Consider the following 23,483-nt stretch of genomic DNA (forward strand, 5'->3'; position numbering starts at 1 on the left):
CCACAGTCCTGTTGAATAGACCATAACATTTTTGGATGATTGCCTAATTATAATCCTTTGGCGTAAGTTACACTTTCCATAGGAGGCTAAACAGTTGTGGCAATTGCCTGTGAGTTGTTGATTATCACAATCTTGGATTTTCAAAGGCAGTCCACCAGGCATGCTTCCTGGGGTTTTACAGCACAAAATACAATGCAAGACACAAAGGAGACCTTATTTTCTTAAGCAGTGACTAGAAGTGTAGCATCTCTATATTTGGTTTTCCATCTTTTAAAGTTAGAGGTGGAGTCTCTATGTGATCTATGGGAAACTCAGGAGATTATAATCTTCTCTCATGTATGATCATCCACGTGCAACTTCTTGAAACTATCTTCAACCATTGGTCCTCTATGTTGTAAAGTTTTCTTTGAGTCTTTTCTGTGGTTAAGTCCTGTTAAGAACCTGGTCTATTCGGGCATGACCAGGGTAGGGTGGTAGATACTGGGGATAACCACCAGCTGGAGAAGGTGATCAGCATATGAATTAGTTAAGGGCAGGCCTTATACACATGTGGCTGGCTCAGATATTAGATGAGACAATAAAGCAGAGATTAAAGCAAGTGACCAGGATCAGGATTTGCTAAAAGTCTGGAGGACAAAATTGAAGAATGAGTACAGTTCTTTGCTTCTGGATAGAGAACCTTCAGGCTAAGAATTTGACGGGAAAATGTTGCTCTGAGAGCATGCAAGACTCTCCTTTCTATCCAGTTGAATAGCTTTTTAAAAACAGCACTATTGTTCTCTGAGCATCATCAATATAAGCAATAGTCACACGCAGTCCTGATTGTCAGTGTGCACTAATGTAGGCTCATGCGTTGCCGCAGGCTGATCTGTTAGCTTCTGTGTCATATCAGTTGTTAAATATTTTCAATACCACCCTTGTGCAGATGTATAAGTTTTCTATCATTTTTGGTAAACTTTCTGTCAAGGGCACCAGCTAATTTGCTCTTCAGTGTCCTCATACAAAGATTTACATGATAGATTTCACTTGGCATTCCAAACTCAGGATGATAAATAACGTTGTGCTGTAGTGTACAGTTCCAATTAACATCAGCACTGCAGTCACAGAACTGTCAGTTTCTCTACATGGCAGTGACTACTGACAATTTGTCTTGGTTTCCTGGATGTCATCCAGTACACTGGCCAAAGAGGCCAAAGTAGGCATCTGTGTTATATCTCAGCCTCCTTCTTCTCTCTATCTCTTTTTTTTCCCTCTTCTTCTTTTATTTGTACCTAAACTTTTGCTCCTGAGTCTTTGGCCAACTGATGAAAAGAGCCGACTCACTGGAAAAGACCCTGATGCTTGGAAAGATTGAGTGCAGGAGAAGGGGGTGAAAGAGGATGAAATGGTTAGATAGCATCATCAACTCAATGGACATGAGTTTGAGCAAACTCCAGGAGATAGTGAAGGACGGGGAAGCCTGGCGAGCTGCAGTCTGTTGGATTGCAAAGCGTTGGACACAACTGTGTGACTGAACAACAACAACACAGGTACTCATTGGGAGGTTCCTTTATTATTCATTTGTTTATTCCTTCAACAAGACAGAGTTCCTACTCTGTATCAGGTACTAGACATGATAATAGCGAACAAAACCTGATATGGTCCTTGCTTTCATGGAGTTTAGAGTCATTGGATAGCTTAATGGCAGGATAAGCCAAGAAGTTATGTCCCCACTTTTGGCTTTAGTCTCATCCCTATTTCACGTCCATTAAACCTTGCTTGGTCAATTATTTTTATTTTTTTGCCACTTCAATCTTTTCTAATAATTGATCTTCTCCTCTGAGCAGCAACATGTCTTATCTCCCTTCTACTGCGATGATAATTCTCTTGTGTTCATTTAAGTTCTTATTTTTATTTTTTTAGTTTATTTGTCTGCCATCAGTTTTAGATGAAGCACACTGCATCTTTGCTGTGGCATGTGGAATCTGGTTTTCTGACCAGGGACTGAACCTGGGTCCCTGCGTTGGGAGTGTGGAGTCTCAACCACTGGACCACCAAGGAAGTCCCTCATTTAAGTTCTTGATTGCCATCTTCTCTCTCCATTAACAGACTTCACAAGTGAGTTAGTCTTGACCTCCCAGGGCCCACTCCTTTACCACTTGTAATCCTGCATCTATCCCTACCTCCCTGGGTGGCCGGTGATTTTCCTGCTCTCTGAGTCACCTCTTTTTGGTCATCTGAGTGTTCTCCTTTCTTTCCATGCTAATGGGAAGCAGCAGGCAAGCAAGATCCTTTAAATCTAGGAAATTTTGTCCCAGAAAGCCTTTCCTAAGTCTCATCTCAGCAAAATTGCCTCCTGTAGGAAGCAGCTAACTAGCTGTCTCAGTTGCCTTATCTGTCTTATGAGTAAGTTGTACCAAGATCTCTTCCTGTCTTAGGAGTTTGTGTGTGTAGGAAATCAGATGAAGGAAGAGTCAAGGGACCCCAGTGCCTCCCGACCTTAGGGACAACAGGAAAGTGGGGAGACAGCAAACTCTGATAGCTCATTCAGCAAAAGTAGCTCATGGGGAGGAGGAGGCAAGGAGAGGCTGGAGGGCAGTGATGAGTCTGGGCAATGGGGAGGAGCAGAGGGCAACATAAACTCTTTTCTGGAGTCATAGCTATAGGCACATTTGGAACAAGAAGCTATGTACAGGCTCTGAGCTTGTGGACCCAGGATTGCTGAGTTTGAAGTATGTCCCTGACACATGCTAGCTCTGAGAAAGGAAATATGCATACTTTCCTTCCCCAAACCGTATAAGCACCAACTTATATTCAACCACTTAGTTGAATATGTGAAACTTCCTTTTTAGAAGGTGAGTGGCTTGGAACTTCCCTGGTGGCCCAGTGGTTAAGAATCCACCTGCTAATGCAGGGAATATGGGTTCCATCTCTAGTCAGGGAATTAAGATCCCACATGTCGCAGGATGGCCGCAACTACTGAAGCTACCATGACGCGAAGCCCGAGCACTGCAACTAGAGAAAGCCCACCCAGAGTAACAGAGAGCCCGTGTGCTGCAATGGCACATACAACTTGCTATTCCTTCTGTATTTGAATTCTAAAAGAAGATTGCTCAAATAAGTAACAATTATGTCCTTTGATTTGGTAACTTCTTTTGAGGATTTGGAGAAGGCAATGGCACCCCACTCCAGTACTCTTGCCTGGAAAATCCCATGGACGGAGGAGCCTGGTAGGCTGCAGTCCATGGGGTCACAAAGAGTCAGACATGACTGAGCGACTTCACTTTCACTTTTCACTTTTATGCATTGGAGAAGGAAATGGCAACCCACTCCAGTGTTCTTGCCTGGAGAATCCCAGGGATAGGGTCGCACAGAGTCGGACAGGACTGAAGTGACTTAGCAGTAGCAGTAACAGTTTGAGGATTTAGAGGCTTCCCTGGTGGCTCAGACAGTAAAGAGTCTGTCTGCAATGAGGGAGACCAGGGTTTAATCCCTGGGTCAGGAAGATCCCCTGGAGAAGAAATGGCAACCCACTCCAGTATTCTTGCCTGGAGAATTCCATGGACAGAGGAGCCTGGGCTACAGTTCATGGGGTCACACAGAGTTGTACACGACTGAGTGACTTAACACTTTCACTTCACTTTGAGGATTTGAGTTCAAGGAAAGACTCTGAAAATGAGAGAGAGGAGAAAACATCCCAAATTTGCAATGATAGAGAATGGTGAAATCAATACAATTGAATACTATACAACCCTTAAAACCAAATAAGCTTGAGATATCTATAAGAAATAATGAACCTAAAATAGTTTATTCACTGATTACATATCTGACTACTGATTAAGAATATGTGAATTTTTATACACTGATAGTATGTTCTGTATCATTAATCTGTGTCTAGCTCAAAGCTTTGCTCATAGTAGATGTTTAGTTAATATTTATTGAATGAATGAAGGGACCAGAAGTAAATTTAGAGAAATGCTTGGAGTTTATATTCATCAGATTTCTTTTACTGTAAAGCTACCAAGCTTCCCAGGTGGCTCAGTGGTAAAGAATCTGCCTGCCAATGCAGGAGACACATACATAGGGGTTCGATCCCTGGGTCAGGGACGATTCCCTGGAGTAGGAAATGGCAACCCACCCTGGTATTCTTGCCCGAAAAATTCCAAGGAGCGAGGAGCCTGGCTGGCTACAGTCCATGGAGTCGCAAAGAGTCAGACACAACTGAGCGACTGAACAGGCATGCGTGCATGCACACAAAGCTACTTTAATACATAACAAAAGATTCTAAAGAGAAGATTATCTTTTCAGTTTTATGTATATGAAAGGAAAAGAAGGAAATAACAAAATGTTAACAGTAGTGGAGTCTGAATTGTGAGCTATAGGTAATTTCTATTTTCATTTATCAACTTCTCTGGAAGCTCTTGATTTTCCACAATAATCGTAATCACAGAGAAACAATTTGTTGAAAGAATCATCTTGAAGTAGCAAGTTACAAAACCAAAGGAATGAATCTCTGTTGTTGAAATTGAAGGCACTGGTAAGCTTGAGAGTGAGGGTTTGTCTGGCATCTCTTGAAATGCATAACACAAGCTACCACCAATCCAGTCCTTCTACATATGCAGCTGACATCAGTATTGAGACTTCAAAAGTAAAAAGCAGGGTTTCCCTGGTGGTCTGGGGGTTAAGAATCCACCTGGCAATGCAGGGGACACCGGTTCCATCTCTGGTCTGGAAAGATTTCACATGCTCCTGGGGAACCAAGCCTGTACGCCACAACAGCTGAGACCACACTCTAGAGCCGGCAAGCTCTAGAGCCCATGCTCCACAAAACAAGAAAAACCACCGCAAAGAGAGAAGCCCATGCACTGCAACTAGAGAGTAGGCCCTGCTCGCTGCAACTAGAGAAAGACTGTGCACCACAACAAAGATGCAGTGCAGTCAAAAATAAGTAAATAAAAGCAAGAAGCAGCCACTACAGCAAGTCTGATTGAAGTCCACATATGTTAGGCAGGTATGCTTATGTTTTACATTATTAGCGCTTGTCTGAGATATTGTCACCCAGAAGGGTACAAAGAAGCATCCGTTGCAATGTGCCTCTAGTAGTGAAAATGATAAATAACCAAAATGTTAATCATAGACAATATAACCTTCCAAATTCTGACATGAAAACCAAAGATATTTTATGGTACCTTCATCTTTTAGCTACAATGAATATACATAGATAATGTCCACCTTAAGAGAAACAGGACAGTTGTTGAGACTAAAAGGTGTGAAGCGGTCATTCAGGAAGGGAAGATTGTTTTTTAAAAATGATCACATCTACATTGCCTTTGGGTCTGGACACGCAGGGACTGCTTATGTCACTGGAGAATTCACTACCAAGCATGAAGCAAGACGATGTTGCTAAGTAGTTAGCTTTGACGAGTGAATTAATTGAATTAACTGACATAGGACATAAAAATATTTTAGAAAATAACTGCTGTGTAATGTACAGGAATAGAGTTATAGTAGCTAATCAACAAGATTTGGAAAAGAGATCAGAAATCCTGTTATTTGCTAATAGAACACTATGACATAGTAAGTTATTTATTTGACTTAAAAAATTAATTGGAAGAAGTAAAATTATTACTATTTGCAGATGACATGATTTCATAGCTAGAAAACTCTAATGACTCCACCAAAAAGCTGTTAGAACTAATAAAAAAATTCAGTAAAGTTGCAGGGTACAAAATCAATATACAAAAACTGGTTGCATTTTAATGCACTAACAACAAACAATCAAAAAGGGAAATTAAGAAAAAAATCCCATTTATGATTGCATCAAAAAGAATAAAAAACCTCGGAATAGGGCTTCCCTGGTGGCTCAGATGGTAAAGAATCTGCCTGCAATTCAGGAGACCTAGGTTTGATCCCTGGGTTGGGAAGATCCCCTGGAGGAGGGCATGGCAACCCACTCCAGTATTCTTGCCTGGAAAATCCTCATGGACAGAGAAGCCTGGTGGGCTACAGTCCATGGGGTCACAAAGAGAGGGACACAACTGAGCAACTAAGCACAGAATTATAAATAAATACAATACAAAATTTTAAAAAATACCTAGGAATAAGTTAACTAAGGAGGAAAAAGACCTGTACACTGAAAACTATTGATGAGAGAAATTGAAAAAGACACAAATGGAATGATATTCCATTCTCACGGATTAGAAGAATTAATATTGTTAAAATGTCCATTCCACCCAAAGCAATCTACAGATTTCATGCAATCTCTATCAAAATTATAATGACATTTTTCACAAAAGCAGAACAAACAATTCCAAAATTTTTATGCAACCACAATAGACAGGGAATAGCCAAAGCAATTTTGAGAAAGAAGAACAAAGCTGGTGGCAGCATGCTTCCTGATTTCAAGCTATATTACAAGGCTACAGTAATCAAAATAATATGGTGTTGGCATAAAAACAGACACATAGATCAATGGATGAGAATAAAGAGCCCAGAAATTATACCTATGCATATGTGGCTAATTCATTTTTGATAAAGGAGGAAAAAATAGACAATGGGGAAAGGACAGTCTTTTTAATAAATAGTACTGAAAAAACTCCCTGGTGGCTCAGACGGTAAAGTGTCTGTCTACAATGCGGGGGATCTGGGTTCAATTCCTGGGTCAGGAAGATTCCCTGGAGAAGGAAATGGCAACCCACTCCACTACTCTTGCCTAGAAAATCCCATGGACGGAGGAGCCTGGTGTCCATGGGGTCGCAAAGAGTCAGACACGACTGAGCGACTTCACTTCACTGAAAAAAACTGGACAGTTAAGTGTAAAAGAATGGCACTGGATCACTATCTTACACCATATGTAAAAACTAACTCAGAAAGGATTAAAGAGTTGAATATAAGACTTGAAACCATAAAACTCGTAGGAGAAAACATAGCCAATAAACTCCTTGGCATTGTTACTGATGATGATTTTTTGAATCTGACTCCAAAAGCAAAGGCAACAAAAGCAAAAATAGGACTACATCAAAAGAAAAAAGCTTCTGCACAGCAAAAAGAAGACGAAGAAATGAAGTGAAAGTCACTCAGTTGTGTCTGACTCTTTGCAATCCCATGGAATTCTCCAGGCCAGAATACTAGAGTGGGTAGCCTTTCCCTTCTCCAGGGGATCTTCCCAACTCAGGGATCAAACCTAGGTCTCCTGCCTTGCAGGTGGATTCGTTACCAGTTGAACCTCAAAGGAAGCCCAAGAACATTGGAGTAGGTAACCTATCCCTTCTCCAGAGGATCTTCCTGACCCAGGGATCGAACCAGGGTCTCCTGCATTGTGGGAAGATTCTTTACCAACTGAGCTATCAGGGGAAAATATTTCCAAATCACATATCCAATAAGGAGTGAATATCCAAAATCTATAAAGAACTCGGGCAACTCAATAGTAAAAAACCACAAACAATTTGATTTTAAAATGGGCAGAGGATCTGAATAAATACTTTTTCAAAGAAGGCATGATGATGGCTAACAGGCACATGAAAAGATGCTCAATATCACTAATCATCAAGGAAATGCAAATCAGAACTACAAGAAGATATCACCTCACACCTATCAGAATGTTTGTCATAAAATAGAAGTAACAAGTGTTGGAGAAGTTGTTGAGAAAAGGGATCCCTCGTGTCCTACTGGCAGGAATGTGAATTGGTACAGCTACTGTGAAAATAATATAAAGTTTCCTCAAAAAATTAAAACTAGAACTACCATGTGATCTAGCAATTCCATTTCTAGGTACTTATTTGAAGAAAGCAAAAATACTAATTTGAAAAGATATAAGCTCCTCCATGTTCTTTGAAGCATTATTTACAATAGTCAAGGTATGGAAACAGTCAGGGCTTCTTTGGTGGCTCAGTCAGTAAAGAATCCTCCTGCAATGCAGGAGACTGCATACAATGCAGGAGACCCAGGTTTGACCCCTGGGTCTGGAAGATCCCCTGGAGAAGGAAATGGCAACCCATTCCAGTATTTTTGCCTGGGAAATCCCATGCACAGAGGAGCCTGGCAGGCTACAGCCCGTGGGGCCACAAAAAGCAGACACAACTTAGTAACTAAACCACCACCACCACCACGGAAACAACCTAGAGAGGTCCCTGGTGGTCCAGTGGTTAGGACTCAGTACTTTCACTGCAGTAGCCCAGGTCCAATACCTTGTTGAGGAACTAAACTGAAAGTTGTGTGGCATGATCATAAATAAATAAATAAACTCTAAGTGTCCATTGATGGATACATGGATAAAGAAGTGGGATGGGCTGGAGGAAGCACAAGCTGAAATCAAGATTGCTGGGAGAAATATCAATAACCTCAGATATGCAGATGACACCACTCTTATGGCAGAAAGTGAAGAAGAACTAAAGAGCCTCTTGATGAAAGTGAAAGAGGAGAGTGAAAAAGTTGGCTTAAAGCTCAACATTCAGAAAACTAAGATCATGGCATCTGGTCCCATCACTTCATGGCAAATAGATGGGGAAACAGTGGAAACAGTGGCTGACTTTATTTTTTGGGGTTCAAAAATCATGGCAGATGGTAATTGCATCCATGAAATTAAAAGATGCTTACTCCTCAGAAAGAAAGTTATGACCAACCTAGACAGCATATTAAAAAGCAGAGACATTATTTTGTCAACAAAGGTCCATCTAGTCAAGGCTATGGTTTTTCCACTAGTCATGTATGCATGTGAGAGTTGGACTATAAAGAAAGCTGAGCACCACAGAATTGATGCTTTTGAACTGTGGTGTTGCAGAAGACTCAAGAGTCCCTTGGACTGCAAGGAGATCCAACCAGTGCATCCTAAAGGAAATCAGTCCTGGGTATTCATTGGAAGGACTGATGTTGAAGCTGAAACTCCAATACTTTGGCCACCTCATGCGAAGAGCTGACTCATTGGAAAAGACCCTGATGCTGGGAAAGATTGAGCGCAGGAGTAGAAGGGGACAACAGAGGATGAGATGGTTGGATGGCATCACCGACTCAATGGACATGGGTTTGGGTGGACTCCGGGAGTTGGTAACGGACAGGTAGGCCTGGCATGCAGCGGTTCATGGGGTCGCAAAGAGTCGGACATGACTGAGCGACTGAACTGAACTGAACTGATATATATATATATATCCACATACACACACACAATGGAATACTACTCAGCCATTAAAAAATTATTGCCATTTGTGACTATATGGATGAACTTGAGGGTATCATGCAAAGTGAAATAAGTCAGACAGAAGAAAATAAAAATACTGTGTGATTTCACTTATATGTGGAATCTAAAAAATAGAACAAACAAAAAACAAAACAAAATCAAACTCACAGAGACAGTGACAAAATTAGTGGTTGCACAGGGGATGGGGGTTAGAGGGTGGGCAAAATGGGTGAAGGGGTTAAGAGGTACAAACTTTCAGGTGTAGAATAGATAAGTCATGGAGATATAATGTATCATGTAGTTGAATACAGTCAATATTATTGTATTGCATATCTGAAAGTTGCTAAAATAAATCTTAAAAGTTCTCATTAGAAGGAAAAAATATGTAACTTTACTTGGTGATGGATGGTACCTAGATTTACCATGGTGATCATTTTGTGATGTATACAAGTATCAAATCATTATGTGGTATACCTGAAACAAATATAATGATATATGTCAATTACACCTCAGTTTATAAAAATCAACTACCCAAGCAAAAAGTTTTGCCACCAAAATAACAACTTAGAGAGTATCAGAAGTGAAAGAAACTCCAAGAAACAATAAAAAAATCAGTATTAGTTGGGGGCAAAATCATTCAATTTGTTTAACAACAGCTGATTTAACAAATACTATTTCAAAGTATTTTTTTAAATTGTATTTATTTATTTGTTTTTGTCTGCGCTGGGTCTTTATTACTGTGTGCTGGCTTGCTCTAGCTGTGGTGAGCCGAGGCTGCCCTTTGTTGCAGAGCACAGGTTTCTCTTTGAGGTGGCTTTTGTTGCAGAGCACAGGCTCTAGGGTGTACAGGCTTCATTCATTGCAGCACGTGGGCCCAGTAGTTGCAGCTCACGGGCTCTAGTGCATAGGATTCACAGCTGTGGTGAACAGGCTTTGTTGCCCAGTGGCATGTGGGATCTTCCTAGACCAGAGATCAAACCCGTGTCACCTGCACTGGCAGATTCTTAACCACTAGACCATCAGGAAAGTCCCTTTGCAAACTATTAAGAAGAAACTTTTAAGATACTCCAAATGAAACCCTATATTTATGTAATATCTACTTCTACTTAATACCACATCATAGGATATGGTTGGATGGCATCACCGACTTAATGGACATGAGTCTGAGCAAACTCCAGGAGATGGTGAAGGACAGGGAGGCCTGGTGTGCTGCAGTCCATGGGGTCACACAGAGTAGGACTCAACTGAGCGACTGAACAACAACAAGAGGTGGTAACTCTTCTCAGAGTTTAGATGCAATTTAAATAAAACTGTTTTTATAGGCTCAAAGTAAAGCGTGGCTGTGTATAAAGGGGTCAACATCCAGTCTGGACTGCAAGGTGGACCCAGGGTATACTCTTGCTTTGGAAACAGTAAAGTTAAGATAGATGTAGAATTTTCATCCTGACACCTCTTTACTGAAAACTCTACTTCTGGGTTTTAAATCAAGGCCACATTTCTGTCAAAGAGGCCTGAGATTTTCCAGACAAGAGACAGATGCATCATTTTTATTGATATAATTATGAACACCAAAGTTTCTGATATTGATGATTGTGGAGAACAAGATTTCTCAGTGAGTAGGGGAGGAGCAGTCACTGGAAGAAGGCAGCTATTATGGCACTTTCCAGCTGCAGTGTGTCCTTAGGGGACACTGCATCCCGTCGACTGTGCAGCTGGCTGTATCTGGGCCTATTCTTCCAGCCTGATGGAAGAATCAGGCAGATTTTTACCTTCTTAGTTTGAGCTTAATTTTTACTTTTTCATGGGCAATCCTAAACGCGGAACACTAGACTAAGCACTTTGCATGTATTATTTCATTCAGTCTTTGCAGTAATCCTTTCTTAGCATCCTATTTTACAGATGAGGACACTGAGGCTTGGAGGTGTTAAAGGAATTTGTTTAGGGTCACACTATTAGTCGGTGACATGGCCATTTCAAAACTGAGTCTGCCTGACTCTAAACCTAGCTTTCTTAATGTCCATAAGTCAAGCAAATGTAGAAGTAAAAGACTATTCAGAAGAAAAGTGACAAAAATCCTTTTGTGGGGAATTCTTTTGTGGCAGTCTCATGCAAGGTAGACAAGATTGTAACAGTTTTCCTGGAGGTCAGTTTGGCAAATACATAGTAAAAAAAAAAAAAAAGATTAAACATGTACACTTAGAGACAGCAATGAATCTCGGAATTTAACCTAAGAAAATGATCTTCAAGCCCTGGATCAGAGCATGTATTAGAATTTTAGCTTTACTTATGAAAACAAACACATAAACAAGAAAACAAAAACAATGTGAACACCTCCCACCAAAGGATTGGTTAGTTAAATTGCTAAAGAGACATACAAGGCAAGAGTATTCAGCTTCTTTAATGATGAAAATGTATTATATAATAAAAGACAGAAGGACTTCCCCGGTTGTCCAGTGGTGAAGACTCGGCCTTCTAATGCAGGGGGCGCAGGTTTGATTCCTGGTGGGGGAGTGAAGGTCCCACATGCTGTGTGGTACAGCCAATAAATAAATAAATTTATTTTTAAACACACAGCAGATTATCTATGAGAATGTATAGTGTGTTACGTAAAATCAAATACCATACTGTATTTATATGTGCAAATACACTTAGTCCATATGTGAAAAGGTGTCCCTTATGTTTTTTTTTTTCTGGCTCAAAAGAGTTTGTTTGTTTTACCTCTTTATACTTTTCTGTATTGTTTGGTTATTTTATGAATCAAAACAAAAAGAAAACTATGTGAAAAAAAATAGTGTTGATGTTAAATTAGTTCTTGCCTCAGCAACTGGAGTGATTTCATGTACACTAGCCAGATGTTTTACACAACTAGGAATCTATTATGCCTCGGAGAAAATTCAACAGGTATATTATAGACCCTGGTCATGTAACTACCGTGTTTCTGTTCTACCAAAGGAGTAATATTAAAATATGAGGTCAGAGCAGGACCTGACTCAAATTAGACCTACTTGGGCTATAAAAGTTAAAATGTTGTCTTATATTTTCATTTAAAAAATCTCTTTAGGACTTCCCTGGTGGTCCAGTGGTTGAGAATCCATCTGCCAATTTAGGGTACATGGGTTCAATCTCTGGTCCAGGAAGATTACATATCCCAACTAAGCCCACAAGCCACAACTACTGAGCCTGCTTGCCTAGAGTCCATGCTCCGCAACAAGAGAAGCTACTGTAGTAAGAAGCCTGTATACCACAACAAAGAGTAGCTCCCCACTCATCACAATTACAGAAAGCCCGTGCAGCAGTGAAGACCCAGTGCAGTCAAAAGTAAATAAAAATGATAAAAAAAGACATAAGAAAAAAAACCTCTTCAAAACACTTTAATTGGAGTCAGCCCTATTTGTTGATTGGCATTGTACTTTGGGAGTAAAAGAACTTTTTCTTAAATAGCTAATGTAAATGGATTTCAAAGAAGCTGTGTGGGGTTCAGGAAGTAAATCTGACAAATCTTTTGCCTCTGTATTAATGGTTCCTGGGGATAGGGCATTGGTTGGAATTAAAGAAATAGGCCTGTTTAGGAAATGTAGATGGAGCCAGAGAGGTGTTGAAAATGAGAAGAGACCAATTGGGAAACAGAAAAGTGGCTTATGAGCACATGAAAAGGTGCTCAACATCACTAGTCATTAGGGAAATACAAATCAAAACTACAATGAGATACCACCTTACACTCATTAGGATGGCTACTATTAAAAAAAATGGAAAACAATTAGTGTTGTCAAGGATGTGGAGAAATTGGAAACCTTGTGCGTGGTTGTGGGATTGTACCATGGTATAGCTGCTATGGAAAACAGTATGGAGGTTTCTCAAAAAGTTAATCAAAGAATTAGTGTATGACCCAGATCTGGGTATATACCCGAAAGAATTGAAAGCAGGATCTCAAAATGATATCTGTATATCTATGTTCAGAGCAGCATTATTTACACTAGTTATAAAGTAGAAGCAACCCAAGTGTCCACTGACCGACGAATGAATAAGCAAAATGTGGTATGTACATACAATAGAATATTATTTAGCCTTAAAAAAGAAGGAAATTCTGCAATATACTACATGGATGAATTTTGAGGAAGGCTTCCCAGGTGGCACTAGTGATAAAGAACCCACCTGCCAATCCAGGTTCGATCCCTGGGTCAGGAAGATACAGTGGGGGCAGGAACGGCAACCCACTCCAGTATTCTTGCCTGGAGAATCCCATGGACACAGGAGCCTGGAGGGCAACAGTCCATAGGTATGCAGAGTCGAACATGACTGAAGCGACCTAGCATATACTGAGTGAAATAAGCCAGTCCCCAAAGGAAAAATACTGTCTTATTCACTTATTTGAGGTATATAGAGTAGTTAAAATCATAAAGACAAAATACTGACTTGGCCAAAAAGTTCCTTTAGGTTTTTCTGTAAGATGTGATGGAAAACCTGAACGAACTTTCTGGCCAGCCCAATGGAATGGTGGTGGCTAGGGACAGGAGAAAGGGAGAATGGGGAGTTGGTGTTTGATAAGCGAAGATATTCAGTTTTACAAGATGAAAAAAGTTATGGGGATGGTGCTGATGGCTGCCCAACAATGTGAATATATTTAACATACTGAACAACATATTTAATAATGGTTAAGGTAGTAAATTTTATGTTATGTGATCTTCAACACAATAAAAAAGAAAAAGTGGGTTATACCTGTTTTGGCAAGTGATTAAGAATGTAGAGGAAAGAGAAGAAAGTCAAAGGATCTTACTTATGAAGGAATGTCACCCTAGGAAAGTCCTTTCTTTAGTGTCCATGGACGGCAAGATAAATAATACGTTAAGTTTCATTCATCATCCAACAAAATCTCAGCACTGCCTTCCCTGAGGATGTTTAAAAGTTAAGAGACTGGACTGCAGAGTGGGTGGGATGGGGGGGCAGGGGCTGGGAGAAGGAGATGCAGGTGTTTTTAAACAATTAAAGAAGTGGAAACAAAACCAAGTCAATCTAAGTGAGAGGAGAGGTGGGGAAAAAAATTCAAACCTTAAAGATACCAACATTACATGGCTCTGTGGGAAAGAAGCAGCAAAGAAAAGTGCTAGTGAAGGGACATTCAGAAAACAGGCAAAGAGAGAGGAGAATACTGTAGAAGATATGGAGGGGAGGAGAAGAGTTCCAGAAAGGAGGACTTTGCAGTATCAAGAAAGGCCCTATAATGGGGGGTGGGGGGTGGGGGGGGTGGGCAGGGTCATTGAATCTGGATCTGGCAGCGTGCAGTGAGCAAAGAGTAGCCCCGCCAAGAGACAGGATTACCTACACAAGTGGTGCGTTTGTAGACTTCACACAGTTTGGATTGGACCAGACTGGGAGGTATGTCCTACACAAGCAGATTAACCTGGCGAATAAGAGATACATATAGCTCTGGGTATTTTCAGCGATTATTGCGGACACTGCAGGAGGCGAGATGTTCTGTAAAACCGGTGAGGGCAAGAACTAAAGAAATGCACCTAGAGCTCCAGGAATAAGAATGAAATGAGTCTAAGATGAATGTGGGGTGTCGGCTAAAGGTTCCTTTACGAGCAGGATCCGATCGAGGGCACGGCAGTGAATGATCGCAGGATGGAGTACCTGTTTCTGGAAGGAACGGCTCACTTACTCAGAGAGGTGTCGAGGAGGTTGGTGTTTTCAATGCAAAGTCAGATTTCAGTTAGGAGAAGGGGTGTGAAGGTCTTAAGGATTTCTAGAGGTTGCTTTAGGGTAGAAAACACTGAGGGAGAAACAGCAGAAAACGCTGGGAGACAGCAACAGCAGGACTGGATTGAGGGAGGTGCCGACAGCTACCTGGAAAGAGGAGCGCAGGAAAGGATAGCTGCTTTATAAAGCACCTCCGCAGCCAGCGACTCATTCATCCTAGGGACAACCCGAGGACAGAGATAGGTATTACATTGCCAGCCTCTGGAAGTGAGAGGTGCTTTCACGTGATAAGGCGATCACGGCTCATAAAGCCTGTTCAGCCGCTGTTTGATTCCTCCAGTGACAAGGAGCACTCTACTTTGGGAAGTAGCACTTCTATTATAAAAAAATTTTTTAAAGCGAGTCGAAAAGAAGAAATGTGTAGACCTCCTTTGCGGGGAAAGCTCTGTCAATGACAGACATTTTGGGTAATTCATGGAATTGCACAGCCAGACGCGCCAGTCACATTTTTTTTTTTTTCCATCTGTAAAACGAAGGGGGCAGATGATCTTTCTTTTCCCTTATCTAATAGCCTGTGAAATCATCCAGGCAACCAACTCCCATTTTTTCGGAATAAAAAACGAGGCCCTCGGAGGTGCCTCGCTCGAAATAATACAAGAAATCAGCGGAGGGACAGGCCAGACCCGACTCCTCCCGGGTCTATCGCGCGCCCCTCGCCGCTCCGCACCTTCCCGGCGGGACTGGGCCAGCGGGAGGCTGCAGGCCAGGCGGCCTAGCTGAAAGAGCCCTGGGGTTCGAGGCGGCTTCCCGGCAGCAGTCAGAGGAACGCCCCGAGGGGAGGGGGAAGAGTTAGGGCCTCCTTTCCCACACTTCGTTAGGACGCGGGCCGGGGCGGGACCGCGGCAGCCCTCCCTCGGGCCTGCGGCCAGCAGGGGGCGCGGGGCGGCTCCTCGGTCGGCCGCCCAGCGGGCGGGGGAACTGACTGTCCCGGGCGCGCCGTCGGAGCTCGCGGGCACCGGGTCGCGGCGGCCCGGCCGGGTTGAGGGTTCAGGGGCAGCGCGCCGGGCGGGGCGGCGGGCGGCGGGGCGGGGCGGGGCGGCCGGGAGCCGGCGGGGCGGGGCGGGGCGGGGCGCGAAGGGGGCGGGGCCGCGAGCGGGGGGCGGCGGCGGCGGCGGTGGCGGCGGCAGCCGAAGAGGAGGAGGAGGAGGAGGAGGAGGAGGAGAACATGGCGGCCGCGGAGAGCGGCTGAAATGCCTGTTCTTCAGGCCAGGAGAGCGGGAGTCTGACGCGATTCTCGAAGCCTTCTCCTTAGACGGCCGGACCGCGGCCTCCAGCGCCTCGGCCGCCCTGTTCCCTGTTGCTCCGTCCAGCGGAGCCTGTGTCGGGTCCGTTCTGCATCCCCCCTGAGGGGGGACCCCCTGGCTCCGGAGGAGGGGGCCGGAGAGCCGCGGCGGCGGCGGCGGCGGCGGGCCCCCGGCCCGAGCAGCGGCGGAGGTCGCGGCGACACCGCCACGGTCGCGGGCGAGCGCGGAGCCCGTCAGCGCGGCCCAGAGGCGGCGGCGGCGGCGGCAGGTGAGTGGCGGGCGGCGGGCGCCGAGCCTCCCGGTGGGTGCAGCTGTCACGAGCCGCGCGGCCGCCGAGGCCCTAGGGGGCGGGAGCAGCTGGCGCCCCCTCCGCCCCCCGCTCTCCTTTCTCTCCGCCGTCCCCCCTCCCACTTTCCCCGAGTTCTCCCTCGGCCTCGCGCGGCTGGAGGGGGCGGAGGTCGCAGCTGTCACGGGCACCAGCTGGGGGCTGCGCCGCGGAGGGAAACTGCTGCAGCAGCGACTTTGGCTTGTCCGGGTTTCCCAGTTGCCCTAGTTAGCGCGGACCGGGCGAGCATCCGCGGAGGGTGCGCGAGGTTCGCGGCGGCCGGCCCGGCGTGGGGAGCGGCGCCCCGAGCCCGCGGGCGCTCCCCGCCGCCGCCGCCGCCGCCGCCGCCGAGAGGGGGAGCCGGAAGTCGGCGCGGGCGCCCCTCGGCCCGGGCGAGCGCGGTGACCTTGGCAAGCCGGGTAACCTCTCCGAGTCTTCGCTTGCCGGGACTGCGAAATGGGGATGACCGTGGCGAGCCTTCCCGTAAGCCTCAGCCTTCGACGGCGCTTCTGTTTTACCCTCCGCGCACTTGCTTTCCCCGTCTCCAGACAGAGGGATTTCGAAGGCAGAAATGGGATGGATAAGAGATTCTTTTTTTTGTTGTGTCTAGGGTTTGGTCCCCATCGTCGGAGTCCGCTGAAAGGACGTAGGAAGTGGGGAGTGGGGCGGGGGGGGGGGGGGTGTGGCAAACACGTCGGCTGGACGACTGAGGGGTGGGATGGCTTCATGGTTAGCTCGACCGAACTCGAGCCTTTCTCTAGTCGCTTGGAAGAGAAATGGGAGAAACCGGACACCAGGGTCCCCGCTCTTACTACCCAGCTATGTTTTTTTGGTTTGTTTGTTTTTAAAGCAGTCACTCCCATGGACTGTAGACACTGCCTCAGTTGACGGTGTTAGAGGGAGACGGAGGGTTTGACAATAAAGCCTGTGTGTGTGACAAGGACAGTCCGTGCTGCTGTGGCTGCAGAGTTTGGTGGCGAGGAAAACTTTAAATCTGGAGGATCTTGTAGCTTTTCAGACTTGACTGTCTTCGTTCACTGTAGGCGTTGAAGAGGCAGGTGTCCTTGTGGAGAAGGTGACTTTTAAATTTTTTTCTTTTTTCTTTTGAGATGGTGAATTTTTAATGTCGAGTATGATGGTGGTGAATGAAGGGTTCTTGAGTGAATTGCAGTCCCGGCACCCTCTGTTGATGCCAAGAGTAATCTCTGTGGCGATGATTTGTGAGGGCTGAGGCTTACACTTCAGTGATTAAGAAATCTTCAAGTATCTGTAAAACATTGCTGCGGTGCAGCCTAGATTATACTTTACAGCTAAAGGGATGGATTTCAGGGGTTAAATTTGAGGTTTGTCTTCAATTCTGGAATTGGTTGAAGGTTAGTCTCAAAAAAAAAAAAAAAAGTTGGCCAAAGGGGCCTCTCAGCTTGTTTCACAGAAGCTGTGATGTAGTAGGAAGGGGGTCAGATTTCTTCTTGTTGAGAATAATGTGAAAAGAAAGTATTTGCTTGGGTCTTTTGGCTCCTGAACTAGAAATAGTTTTGGGTTAAAGGTAGCAGTGGGATTTGATTTAGCTTAATAAATGGGCATTCCTTGAACTATTTGTTGTAAACTACATGCAACTGCAAATGTTTCTTTTATATCTCCTGTACTTTGTGGGTCTAATTTGGTTTTGTGAACTAGGTTTGGAAGTGGTTTCCCTCTATTTCTTATTCAGAATTTATGCTTTGGAAACAATGGATCAAAAAGGAGGCCTGAATAGGGAATATATGGTTTGGAGAGAAAAAGCAGGGGTGCTGCTTGTAAGAACAGGCGTTCCATTTGATTTTTGTAGACGTTTTGCACTGATGATTTATTTCATTTAGTTAACTCACGATGAAGTTTGGTTTTTAAGGTGCAAAATTTGAAATTTTATATAGTTTATAGTTAATCTTTTCTTCATTTCTTTCTGAGAAAATCTGTAAGGTTGTATCTTTTAAATTGCTTTTTGTGTGGTTTAAACCAAGGGAGTATTTTAGATCTGCATTTTTGGGTAAGTGGTTTTATTGAAAAAAAGTGCTTGATGGGACTAATGGTGATTGTTCCATTTAAACTGGGATTATATAGACAATGCATTTTCCTCCCTCTTTCTGCCAACATTTGTTTTTCTTTCTCCTTCAATTCCAGGGTTTCATTTCTAGAAATCTGGGCTAGAAACAGAAGCAGCAGTTTGTATAATCCCAAGAACTTGCTTATGCCAGGAAGCTGTAAGGGTAGCATGAAGTGGGTGTGGTACAAAGATACTGCCAATATTTAAGACAGTGTAACTGTTGAGGGAGTCTAGGGTCAAACTTTAATTTTTGTTGAATTTCCTGTTTTCTTTGTATGTGTTAATCTTTTGGTGGGCAGAGGATTGGGTTGCTCTGGTGCTGACTGGTACATATTGTGAAAGCACTCACAAATTTTCATGCTTTTCCTCTATAGGAAAGGGTGGTAAACACGCTTAAATAATTCAAGGATGTTCCCAGGATGGAATGTCCTCTTCATGTACTCTTGATCCTGCTAATCCACTGATCAGTCTTTATCAGGACTAAATGTTGAGTAAGTGATGAGGGTGGCGTAGAGGTGCTGAAAGCTGGAGAGGGGAAGAAAGGATACTGGACATTCTTTGAAAATCTTTTCTCTTTTGGACTATATATCACAGTATGATTTATAATTCTTTTTAAAGAACATCTCTGTTGTCATCAATTTCACATACCTTCTCCTAGATATTACCTTCATTCCTCACTTTAACTTGTCTTTATTGCCCTATCCCCCAGGGACTCCACATTGTTTGAATATGTTACATATCTTTTGGGGTTGGTTGGTCTTAAACCATATGGCCTAAAATAGCTTTCATTTTAGGGCAAGTATGGGAGGTCAACACAGGCACACACCACTGAATAGAATCTTCTAAGTCATGGGGTAGAGGAAATCCCAAGGTGCTCATTATTCCCTTGGCTGTGATTTTCACTTTCTATGTATGATAACTAGGGTTTCTTAGGGGGCCATCAACTGCTTTTCTTGCAGAGGTCTGAAAACATGTGGTGGCCTCCTTTTTACATTACCTCCAAGTATCAGTGCAAAAGAGTGTGGGACTGGGTGAAGTACGTGTGTTTCAGCAGTTGAATAGCCAGAGCACTGTATTTAGTTTGGGCTGCAGAACCATACAGATTTCTCCCCACCTCATATAGCTTTCCTAAAAGTTGGACAGACTAGGAAAGGACTTCTTTAGTGCTTTTCTCCCAGGTTAACCAGTAGCTTAGCTCTTGGCTATTGGTCACTAAGGATGGACCATGTGGTCTCTGACCTTTTTTCTTAACATCGGAGATGAGGTCTAGTCAATTCAAACCTTCCTTTCTCTCTTTTTTGTTTTAGTCAGATTTTGTGCCTCTCAACATATGGGGTCAGAGGTCATAAAATAGCCTAATAGCAACTGTGTGCCATTCTTGGTTGCTTAGTTTAAGGAAGAGGTGCAGATTTTTTTCCTTTAATTCTAGGTGATGTTTTGTGGGTGCACCATATTTGGATTAAAGTACCAATGATTATTTTTTATTTCTGCAAGATACTTGGTTGAAAAAGAAGAATTATTACAAAACACTGATTCCAACATTTAAGTCCACTTCTTGAAATGCAAGTAGAGTGGGTTGTTCTATCTGTGTGTCCTCCTCCATTTCCCCATCTGCAACACAGTACTGCTGAGGCTCCTTGAAATGACAGACTTTTAGAAAAGCTTAGTATAGTTGTCATACTTAGAAGGTGAAGCTGCAATCACTGGAGGAGTTGTAGAAGACTTCAGATTAATCAGTCTAGTCACCCTCATCTTAGATATAGTTGATCTAGTCTCTCCCCAGTCTTTCCAGGTGGCTCTGAATGGTAAAGAATCTGCCTGTAATGCAGGAGACACCGGTTCAATCCCAGGGTTGGGAAGATCCCATAGAGAAGGAAATGGCAACCCACTCCAGTATTCCTGCCTTGGGAAACCCCATGGACAGAGGAACCTGGAGGACTACAGTTCATGGGGTCGTAAAGAGTCAGACACGACTCAGTGACTAAACAGCAGTCTCTCCCCATGGATATGCTTCAGTGTGGAGGGTGGGGAATTTGGGCTTTATTGTTAAGTACTGGACCTGCACATCAGGAAAGCACAGGCCAGATCAGTAACACTAGGTGCCAGTACAGAGGTGAAATACACCTATTAACAGGACCAGAATTCTAATAACACTGACTTATCCGATGTTTCCAGAATGGTGCTTCATTTTTGCCTTGTAATTTTGCCTGGCTTGTAACTTTGAGGCAATTTTTAAGCTTCTTTTGTGAATGAATGTTTGACTTCAGACAGGGGATGATGTCCTGGCTCTTCTACTTAGTGGATGTAACCTTGCACTAGTTATTTAACCACTGTAAACCTCAGATTTTCATGCTTAAAATTGGAATAATGTACTTAAGCTCATATTATTGTGATCTTTAAATTAACTTATATTAAATAAGAAGATAACATTGGAATGTACTAAGACTTTATTCTACATTCCATATCCTAAACACATCACTGTCCAATCCATCATCAGATTATTTGATTCTTTTCTTTACAATTTCTTGGATTTCTCTGTTTATTTCTGCCTATACAGTCTGGTCTGTCATTTTGTATATAGAGTAATTAGCGTCGCATAAACTCTGTGGGCCTTTATCATTAAAGGAATTTCTTCATCGTTAAATCAGCATATTGGTTTGAGTTCACATTTCTTCTTGTGCTGAATTGAAATTCTGTGATTTGTAGGTTTATAGCTGTTTGCCTGCATGCGTTTGCCTGACTGATTCATCCTACGTATAAATGATGAAAAAATTATTTTCTGAAATATTTTTTGATATTATTTTTAATGGACACTCTGTGGACAGATTTATCAAATGTAAATCATTTAAACTGTTCTTGTATTTCTCATTCCAGTAAATTTATTGCAGATGGTGTATGCAGAAATGCTATGTAAACTGTAAAGTGCTGTACAAGAAAGTATTATAATCGCTTGTAGATATCTTGCTGCTTTGATTTTACATGTTTCGTTTCTTTATTTAAAGTGTTTCCTTTATCTTTATCTTTTGATCTTCAAAAACAGTCAAAGCCGGTATGTTCTCTCGAAAGCTTGATTTTTATCACACTCCTTTAGCATCAATTACTCAGTTTGTTCTATAAATAAATTCCTTTCTTCCTTTCCTCCTTTATTTATTTATTTTTTTGAAAAAGTTTCTCTTATTAGTGTATGTTGAGTGGGTTTTCCTAATTAGGTTAGAAAATCCTTGAGATAGCATGAACCACGAGATTTAGAGCAAAGAGGCTTTAATGGTAATTTGGAATAACCTTGTTAATAATATTATAGATGAGAAGACAAAGGCCAGACAAATATGTTAATTTTCATGGGTAATATAATGTCTTTACCTGGGCAGGAACCCAGGTATTCGGCTCCCAGTCTTCTTAATGAGAGTTACCCTTTGTGTTTAAATTATTACAAAGAGATTTAAAATTTTAAGAATTTTAGTAAGATTTTGAGTAATGTGTAAGCTAGGAAGAAAGGAATATTTTTGTTTTTTGGCCAAAAGTTGGCTATCAGATATTATAATAAGGTATTAATCGGAAATTAATTAAGGCTGCGCTCTCAAAAACACAGAAGTGCCTGGAGAGAAATATATGCTTTTCTTGTATGGCCCTCACCCTTTAAAGCCAGTAAATATTTATTGAGGACTGTCTCTGAGACACATTGAGACACACTGTACCCAGGTATCATGGATGCTCTGCATGTTACATTTTATAAGGAAGGTTAAGTGGCTGTTATAAGATTGCACAGCTTGTAGGTATTAGGGCTGACATTTGAGTCCAGGTCTTCAGACCTGAAATCTCCAACATACTTCTAAATTGGCTTCTCTCCAGGCGTGTTAGCCACATTTGCCCACATTGTACCCCTCTGTTCTTGTCTGGACTCCTTTCTGTTGTCTCCCTGTGCAGTAGAGACAGCTGTAGTCTCCATTGCTTTCTGATGACCCAGGAGCCATGAAGTAGTTACTTAATGAAAGTATCACTTTAAGATTTTCATGCTGTTTCTGATCTCACCTTTGTACTTAGTAATGTTGATTCTTTGGTGCTTCTGGTCTAGGTAAGCTTATCTTTGAATAGTTGGTTTGGAGTCTTAGCAATACAATTCTGCCTCTCAAGTTTTGTTAGTATTTGAATAGCTAGAACTTAGGGTATTTTTTTCATTTGAAATAAATTGCTTGGTCATTCTCTGTGTTTCCACGTGTATTTTGAATGGTTGGTCTTAATCTGATAGCTTTAATATATTGCATTGTTAGTTTGCCTGTATGGTTAAAATATTTACTTACTTTTATTATCAAGCACAGATTCAATTGTTTAACAGTAGATATTCTGTTGTGAGTGTGTTTGTATATGTACAGATAATCACACCATATTTGACCAAATAGTTGAAGGATGAAGTGTCCTTGCCTTTGAAAATACCTGTATGTGTAATACTGGCTTTACTGTGCTGAGTTTGTTTGGAGGAAGCTAGGGAAAAGATACTCGTCCTGTAGAGTCTTAAGTCCTACCTCCCTCTCCATTCCAGATGGTACAGGAAATCTGTTTTAGAATTTCTAAGGGTGTACTCAATCATTCATTCAAGACATAGTTATAAGAGTACTTACTTTGTTCAAGGTGCTGTGTTGTGAAAACATAGAGAAGTTAAATGATAAGATACAGATCCTGTTTTTACAGAGATTATGACCTAAGAGAGGTGATAAGATGACACACAAATACCTGTAGTACTAATTAAATGTGATGAGTGCGATGAGAGAGGTACTGAAATAGTATACTTTGAGGAATCTGGAGAGCAAGCAATTATTTTCATTTAAAAGAGATCAGAGCAAGTTTCGTGGAGGGCTTGTTGTTGGATAGGAACATTGAAGGCAGGGGATGATTTCTGTGTGAGTGAGGAGGAGAGCAGTCTATTCA

General features: G+C 42.6%; 1 protein-coding gene across 10 annotated transcripts in view; it reads left to right on the forward strand.

Annotated features, from left to right (window-relative positions):
• The first annotated feature begins 16,062 nt into the window (after nucleotides 1–16,062).
• The window catches only part of NCOA1 (nuclear receptor coactivator 1), a 205,941-nt gene continuing 198,520 nt past the window's right edge, over nucleotides 16,063–23,483 (forward strand). For 9 of the 10 annotated variants that reach the window (XM_061154920.1, XM_061154918.1, XM_061154921.1 and 6 more), the window contains exon 1: nucleotides 16,063–16,420. The gene's annotated coding sequence lies outside the window, so the exon portion shown is untranslated. Of the gene's footprint in view, nucleotides 16,421–16,830; nucleotides 16,961–23,483 lie in introns of those variants that run through there. The other variant, XM_061154919.1, reaches the window with a different exon arrangement.

This window comes from Dama dama, chromosome 11 (assembly GCF_033118175.1).
Source record: "Dama dama isolate Ldn47 chromosome 11, ASM3311817v1, whole genome shotgun sequence".
In the NCBI taxonomy this organism is placed as follows: domain Eukaryota; kingdom Metazoa; phylum Chordata; class Mammalia; order Artiodactyla; family Cervidae; genus Dama; species Dama dama.